Source organism: Sarcophilus harrisii, chromosome 3 (assembly GCF_902635505.1).
Source record: "Sarcophilus harrisii chromosome 3, mSarHar1.11, whole genome shotgun sequence".
Taxonomy (NCBI): domain Eukaryota; kingdom Metazoa; phylum Chordata; class Mammalia; order Dasyuromorphia; family Dasyuridae; genus Sarcophilus; species Sarcophilus harrisii.
The window spans coordinates 292,901,342-292,909,662 of record NC_045428.1 but is presented as its reverse complement, the minus strand read 5'-3'; the positions used below and the strand labels follow the sequence as shown (position 1 = coordinate 292,909,662).

Below are 8,321 nucleotides of genomic sequence, written 5' to 3'. Positions count from 1 at the left end.
ATTAAGGAAAGGCAATAGTACTATATTTATAGTGCTTTTAAGGGAGCAATCTAAGACTAATTAGATGAAATGAAAAGTACATAAATTAAGTCTATCAGGAAGAGCTTGCCATCAGATGCCAAGGGAAAATGGGTTCTGTGTCATTCCCCTGTTGAACTGAGGAAAGTATTCATGAGTATACTGTAGAGTTGCTAGGAAAATTAGTTTTGGTGACTAGACTCTAGAAAACCATTTTGAGAAGAAAAAACCAAACAGCTTAGATGAAGTAAGAATTTTAATAAAGATCAACAAGGTGATCTTATCTGTTCACTGATGACCAACCTAGCCAAGTTCATAGGGCCTCATTATCATCTTGATTACAGGAAGATAAATTTTTAAGGTATTTTTCAGTGATTCCTATTATCCCCAAGATAAAATATACAATTGTCTGATTGATGTTCAAAGCCTTTCATCATCTGGCCCTCTCTTGCCTTTCTAGTAATACCTTATTCCTTATTCAGTCAGTCATTTTTCAATCTTTTTTTTTTTTTCCTGAGGCAATTGGAATTAAGTGACTTGCCCAGGGTCACACAGCTAGGAAGTGTTAAGTATCTGAGATCACATTTGAACTCAGGTCCTCCTGACTTCAGGGCTGGTGCTCTATCCACTGCACCACCTAGCTGCCCCTCAGTTTTCAGTCTTATCCAACTCTTTGTGAATCCTTTGGGGTTTTCTTGAAGGAAGAGGAAAAAGAAGAAGAAGAAGAGGAAAAGGAAGAGAAAGAGGAGGAGGAGGAGGAAGAAGAGGAGGAGGAAGGGGAGAAGAAAGAGGAGGAGGAGGAAAAGGAGGAAGAGGAGGAGGAGAAAGAGAGGAGAGGTTAGAAAGAGACAGAAAGACAGATATAGAGAAGAGAAGAGAAAGAACATTCACAAAAATAGAGACAGACAGACAGAGACACATAGAAAGACAGAGAGATAGAGAGAATGCAGGATGGGAAGTGCTGGTGGGTGGGGGGTGTATTCCTGAAAGTCAAAGTTTCCCATCATATTTGAGATTACAAATTTAAAGTTGGAAGAGAATTTAGAAATCAGCTAGTCAAAATCAAGGCTCAGAAAGTTTGTGACTTGCCCAAAGTCATATAAATGTTAAGCAGGAGATTTGACTCCATATGCAGGACTTTTGCTTTTCCCCCTTTGTTACCAATGCAAATAAAAGGGAGAACTCTGGGATGTCTGGAAATTTTTCTTTTCTCCCCCTCCCCCCTTTCAATCTCTTAAAATTTTAGCTCTACTGCTTTTTCTCTGTTTCCTGTGGAAAGGCAAAGGGTTCCATGCTGAAGCTGTATTGGGAGAAGGCAATTCCTGCTTTTCTGGGTATTGTTCTTGAAGAGTAAATATGGGGGCACTTCAAGGCAATCTTTTCAGATAACCAGACACTTAGTCTAGTCTGGGGACATAAGATGAGCTCCTTTCATAAACTGACCATTCAGACCAGTTTCATGGCTTTTTTTTTCTTCTATTGCCTACACAGTAGCATAGAGTAACGGGTTCCTCATCCAGAAATCTCCACTCTTTTGAGAACATGTAGACAAAATACTTCCAGTCCTGGACTTAGTTTATAAATGGTGCAGGGAATTTACTTTGGAACTCTGCTTTTCAGTCCAGTCTGGAGCATTTTTTAACAAGGTTTTCTTAATTGTAGGAGAGAAGGCCAGAATACACTGCATGTCTGTGAAGGGGGCGGGGGGGAGAAAACATGCATTCTTTATTCCTTTCTTGAGGGAGATTCAGACATTTTTCAAGATGGACTCCATGGAGGAAAAAGAAAAAAGACTCATTCAGTAAGGGAACCCAGCTCTCCAATATGCTCTTACCTCCATCTTGCCTCCCTAGATACTTTGGGAAATTTCCCCTGGATAAGATTGGGACCTTTCTTGTTTGAAAGAGATCTATCTCATTCCCAGTTACAGAACTCAATTACTTTTTGCATTTTCTGGTATATTCTAATTTGGGGAATTTTTCTAGTTTCTTTTTGTTATCAGCATGGATGAAAAGGTTTATTCTCTATTCATTATTTATGATAGTTTTATTGTATAATCAGTGTTTGATTGGAAGGGGCCAAATCTATGGGTAGAAGTTTAGGGGGCCCTCCCTCCTTCCCTTGTGAGGAAGGCAGATTTTTGTTATGAACCAAACATGTTCCAGACAAGCAAGATTTAGGGGAGTAAGAAGATAAAATTGTAATATTCTCTCCAAGAGAAGAAAAGAGAAGCTAGCTTTATGGCTCTTTCTCTCTAGGTATAAATTGGAGTTTTCCTTGGAAAAAATGAGCAGAATTCAAGAGATATCATCAATGTCTCCCCTCAAGTGATGTATCTATGCATATAGATATTCCATTTGGACATAAACATCTTGTATGGAAGCCATACACCTTACATATTAATTGGACAAGAGAGTACAGTATTCCAATACTGAAGACAAAAAAATTCACTTGGTCCTATCACTGTTCCAATGGAAAAAAACTATTAGTTTTTCCATAGCAATAACCTTCCTTACCTACATTGAGGCAAGCAGCCAGAATCCACAAGCCTACTACTGATTTTATATGATAACTGAAGGGCCAGAGAGGGAAGGTGTGGTGTGTCAGATGGCGAGAGTCTGCCCTTAGTCCCATGCCTATGAATTTTATTTTTATGAATGAATATATGAATGTTATATTTGATCTTCATCTTTAATGAATGTTGGAGGGCAGTTGGCTGAATTCATGTGACTTTGTTGACCTACCAAGCATCATTTTATGTATGTTTTAGTTATCATTCTTGTATTACTGAGATGCTGGGTACTAGAATTAACAATAGAAAACAAGTTCTTAGATCTCTAGACCAGAGAAGTTCAGATTTTATTTTTATTTTTATTTATTTTTTTGGTAGGGGAGGCAAGGATGGGGTAATGGATGATAAAGGAAAGAATGTCCAGATTATTATTCCATCAGTGTAGGGAAGTCCTTGTGTGGTAACATCTGCAATTTCTAATCTTAGAGAATATCCTCAGAATACTGAGAAATCCAAAACTGGGTTTATGGTCATATACCTTAGTAGGTATCAGAGTCAGGACTTGAATTGAATTTAAGATCAATCCTTCATCTACTTCATCTAATTTGGATATTTCTTAGTGCTCTTATATTATTGTAAAAATATAGGAAGGGGATTTTTGAGAACATGTAATGTCCTCAGAGTATGGCATTTTTTACTACTGAAATATTAAATAAAATGGATTCAATTCTTAAAAGGGATTCTTTAGAAACTTTTGAAAAAAGAAACATATAATTTCTTCTCTCACAACATGGCTAATTTGGAAATATGTTTAGATGATTACATATATAATTTATATATAATATATATATATTTATATAACATATATAATAATTTAAATATTGTTTACTGTTTGAAAGGAGGAAGGCAGAAAATTTGGAACTCAAAATTTTTTTTAAATGTTAAAATTGCCTTTACTTGTAATTGAAAAAAACAAAATATTATTTAAAAAGAGAAAAGGGAGATATAACTGTAAATTCTTTGTCTCTCAACTCATCCTTTGTCATGACCAGTGATAACAAATAGCTGGGTAAACTGGGAAGAGTATTTTGAACAATTTGTTAACATATGACCTACAATTCAAATTCATCAGGACTTTTAGTTATTTTTAGGTTCCAGACTAAGTTAATAGTTTTTTAGTTTGTCCAATTTTTGTAAGTTTCTGGGATAAAAAGTTGAAGTGGGATCCTGAGTTCCAAGTTAACTTCTGCTTTCTAGCTCTCTCTTGAATGCCCAGGTTTAGACTTTAAAGCTTTAAATACTTATGAAGGTACCATGCTGACAACTTTGTGCAACACTGTCTCACTTAACTCTAACTTAACTTACATGAGCAAGTTAAGACATCATCTTGTGAGGTCTTTGTTGGTCAAAAATGAAGGACAAACAAGAAAAACAAAAACAACCTGTGGGGGTATGGAAATCAGATCTTTTCCTACTTTGTATTATCTGTATGGAACAGGGTCCAGAGATTTAGAATTGTAAGGGATTTTACAGGAACTTTACTCATTTTACAAGCGAAAAAACCGAGGCTCTCGGATGGAATTTGAACTTAGAACTTTCTGCTACCAAGTTTAGCCCTTTATCCACTGCCCAGTTTTGCCTACCTCAAAGTACCAAGTCTTAGTTTAGTTTCTAAGATTTAAATGTCTATTTATTTATTATCTTTAAACCCATAAAGGAAGCAAAACAACTCTTTTATGTTCCTAGGCAGAAAGCTAACTTGGAGTGAGTGGGGATTTGTCTTAGGATGCCAGTGTCTGCTAGGAATGGAAGGTCAGGGGTGGGCACAATCCCTCCCTGCCAGAGCTATCTCCTACTTGATGATTTCTGGATATTCTGTACTACTGCTTAATGCTGCTACCAACCCTGAGGTACCATTACTCAAGCTCCTGTTATATCATTTTCCTCAGTTTTCTTTGTCCCAGGTGAAGAAATGTCTAGTTATGATTTTATTCTATTTTTTTTTCAATTTCGAAATACACAATTGTACTAGCATTTCATAGGTATGTGATGCTGAATTTTCCTAATAGGTACGTTCACCAGGTAAGAATTGAGTTTACAACAACAACAAAAAAAGATTCTTCTTCAGCTTTTGATTTCTCTTTTCATCCTGGATACAAAAATACTTTCAATTTTTGTTTCTTTCCATGCACTTGACTTTTTTTTTTTGGGGGGGGGTGTTTCTTAAATAGAGAACTGGATACATAAGACCTTGATTATTATTAATTCCAGCTTTGCTGTAAACTTTATGTGCTCTTTGAAAAATCCCTTCATACCTCTAAGCCTCAGTTTCCTTTCTTGAAAAACAAGAAGTTCAGAATAAAATATTTCCCAGGTCTCTTTTAACTCTTAGGGATTCTGATTCCAAACTTAATTAAGTAAAATCTAGGTTAAAATAACCTCACCACCTGCTTTCTAAATGACCACTTGTTGAAGGCAAGGATGAAGAAGAATATCGGCTAGAAGGGTCCAATAAAAATAAGAACTCTTTGTGTGAAGGAGTGAATGATCATGGAAAGTTTCTGTGACCAGTGGAAAATGATTTGAGAAAAAAATCAAATGTTTCTGGTTCAGTCTTCCTATTCTTCCAAGATTCCCTGGATCCCAACACTTGTTCCAGAACTGTTGTAAACACCAGAAAAACTTTGAAAACAACTGTCACAAATAATATTGCTATGTGTTATAGATGAGAAGAGGTTACTAATTAGGGGATGGGAAGAAAAGACATGATAGAAATAGTGTTATTTGAAGAGCTATAACAGCTACAACTATCTTCTTTCTCAAGGACTTTTTTGTTTGTCTGTTTGTTGATTACCCAGTTATCATTCCCAGAACCTGTCAGGGTACTTGAAAGAGAGTCACCCTTGTGACTCAGATGCTCTGTAACCTGAAACCCTTAGATTGCTTTTTCCTTTCTTTTCTTCTTTTTTTTTTTGCTAAGATCTGTTTTTATTATTTGTATATATGTAATGTAACATATATATATACACATATTCTTGTGTATATATTTATATTTTAATTTTCAACATTTATTTTAATAAGGTTTTTATTTCCATTTTTTCCTTCTCTTCCTCCTATGATCTGATATAGATTATATATGTACAATCATTTTAAACATATTCCAACATTAGTCATGTAAAAAAAGAATCAGAACAAAAAGTAAAAGCCATGAGAAAGAAAAATTTAAAAATAATAGCTTTTTATTTTCAAAACACATGCAAAGATAGTTTTCAACATTCACCCTTACAAAACCTTGTGTTCCAAATTTTTCTCCCTCCCTTCCCCCATCCTCTCCCCTAGATAGCAAGTAATCTAATTTATGTTAAACATGTGCAATTCTTCTATACATATTTCCACATTTATCATGCCACACAGGAAAGAATCAGATCAAAAAGGGAAAAAATAACATAAAAGCAATAAATAAGCAAACAACTACAAACAAGGTGAAAAAAAAAAAAAACAACTATGTTGTGAGATCCACATTCAGTCCCCTGGACCTCTATGTGTATGCATATGGCTTTCTCCCTCACAAGTCTATTAGAATTGACCTGAATCACCTCATTTTTTTTAAAGCTTTTTATTTTCAAAACATATGCATGGATAATTTTTCAACATTAATCTTTGTAAAACTTTGTGTTGCAATTTTTCTCACTTTTCCTGCATCCCCTCCCCTAGAGGGCAAGTAGTCTAGTATATGTTAAACTTTGTAGAAATATATATTAAATCCAATATATGTATACAGTTCTCTTGCTGCACAAGAAAAATCAAATCAAACAGGAAAAAAGAGAAAAAAAATAAAATGTAAGCAAACAACAACAAAAAGAGTGAAAATACTATGTTGTGAGCCACATTCAGTTCCTACAGTCCTCTCTTTGGATCACTTCATTTTGAAAAGAACCACTTTCCATCAGAATTGATCATGACATAATCTTGTTGCTGTGTACAATGTTCTTGTGGTTCCACTCACTTCACTTAGCATCAGTCCACATAAGTCTCTCCAGTCCTTTCTGAAATCATCCTGCTGATCGTTTCTCATAGAACGATAATATTCCATTACATTTATATACCACAATTTATTCAGCCATTCCCCAAATGATGGGCATCCACTCAGTTTCCCATTCCTTAAAAAAAGCAAAAAACATTTAAAAAAAAAATGAACATAGTTTGCTTCAATCTGTATTAAGACTTCATAGTACTTTCTTTTATTGTAGATGGTATTTTCTATCATGAATTTTTTGGAATTGTTTTAGATCATTGTATTGTTGAGAGGAACCAAGTCTATCAAAATTGGTCATCAGATTGATTTTTAGATCATTCAATTAGCGAGCATTTATTAAACACCTTCATTGTGCTGGATTCTAGACTTTGCGTCACAAGAATTTCTATGAGCTTGGATGAATATAATGTTGGGGGTATAGTGTACTTTTCAATAATGAAGGACTTGGTATGGGTTTGAGGAGGGCAACTAGGTGGTACAGTGGAATATACGGTGAATAGAATGCCAGGGCTAGATTGAGGAAGACTAATCTCCCTGAGTTCAAAAATAACTTCAAACACTTACTGCGTGACCCCAGGCAAGCCTCTTAATCATGTTTGCTCAGTTTCTTCATCTATAAAATGAACTGGATAAGGAAATAGCAAACTTTCTTTGTTATTATCTTTGCCAAGAAAAGCCCAAATGGGGTCATGAAGTTAGACATGAATGAAAAATGACTGAATAATAACAAAACTGTATTTGAAGGAAGAAACAAGATGGATAAGAAAGGTAAGATCAGATTCTACATTTCTCTGAAAGAATTTCAGTCACTATCTCTCTTCAATATTTCCAAAATTCTAGCTTTCAGGACCCATTAGTTTCTTCCAAAGTATTGTTTGCCAGCAAATCAACCCCTACAGATTTCCAGACTCCTAGGCCCCTTTAACATGTTTCCTGTTCTCTCTATCTCCAGTTACAAATCTTTTTTAGAACTTTGACAATTTCCATATTCATTCTCTCACTGCCTGATTCTTATCAGCTGCCTTCTCAGCAACCCTGCTTAGATTCTGTATTTCTCCCTATCCTCCCCATACTATTGCTTCCTAATTTTTTCCCCCTTCCTTTATTTCCTTCCTATTGAACATCTATTTTCTTCTTGTTGTTGTTGCAGTCATCTTCACATTTTGAGTTAATAATTTTTAAAAAGCTTGACCTGGTGCTTGCTTTGGCAGCACATATACTAAAATTAGAATGATTCAGAGAAGATTAGCATGGCGCCTGCTCAAGGCTGACACGCAAATTCGTGAAATGTGCCACATTTTTAAATGTATAACTTGGGGAAAATAAGATGGCGGGAAATACAGAATTAACAATTTTAATTATAAATGTGAATGGGATGAACTCTCCCATAAAACAGAAGCAGATGGCAGACTGGATTAAAAGTCAGACTCCTACAATATGTTCCTTACAAGAAACACATTTAAAGCAGAGTGATACACACAGAGTAAAGGTAAAAGGCTGGAGCAGAATCTATTATGCTTCAGGTAAAGTAAAAAAATCAGGGGTAGCCATCCTGATCTCAGATCAAGGAAAAAAAAAGATAGATCTAATTAAGAGAGATAAGGAAGGAAACTATATCTTGTTAAAGGGTACTATAGATAATGAAGCAATATCAATACTAAACATATATGCACCAAGTGGTATAGTATGCAAATTCCTAGAGGGGAAGTTAAGAGACTTCATCCACTAGTCATGGAAACTCCTTTAATCAATTGG

The 8,321-nt window shown here is 35.2% G+C and overlaps 1 non-coding gene across 1 annotated transcript; it reads left to right on the top strand.

Moving 5' to 3' along the window:
* Positions 1-7,761: 7,761 nt before the first annotated feature.
* On the top strand, positions 7,762-7,868 carry LOC111719694. The gene has a single exon (XR_002769707.1). It is a non-coding gene; the product is annotated as a U6 spliceosomal RNA (small nuclear RNA).
* Positions 7,869-8,321: the final 453 nt, after the last annotated feature.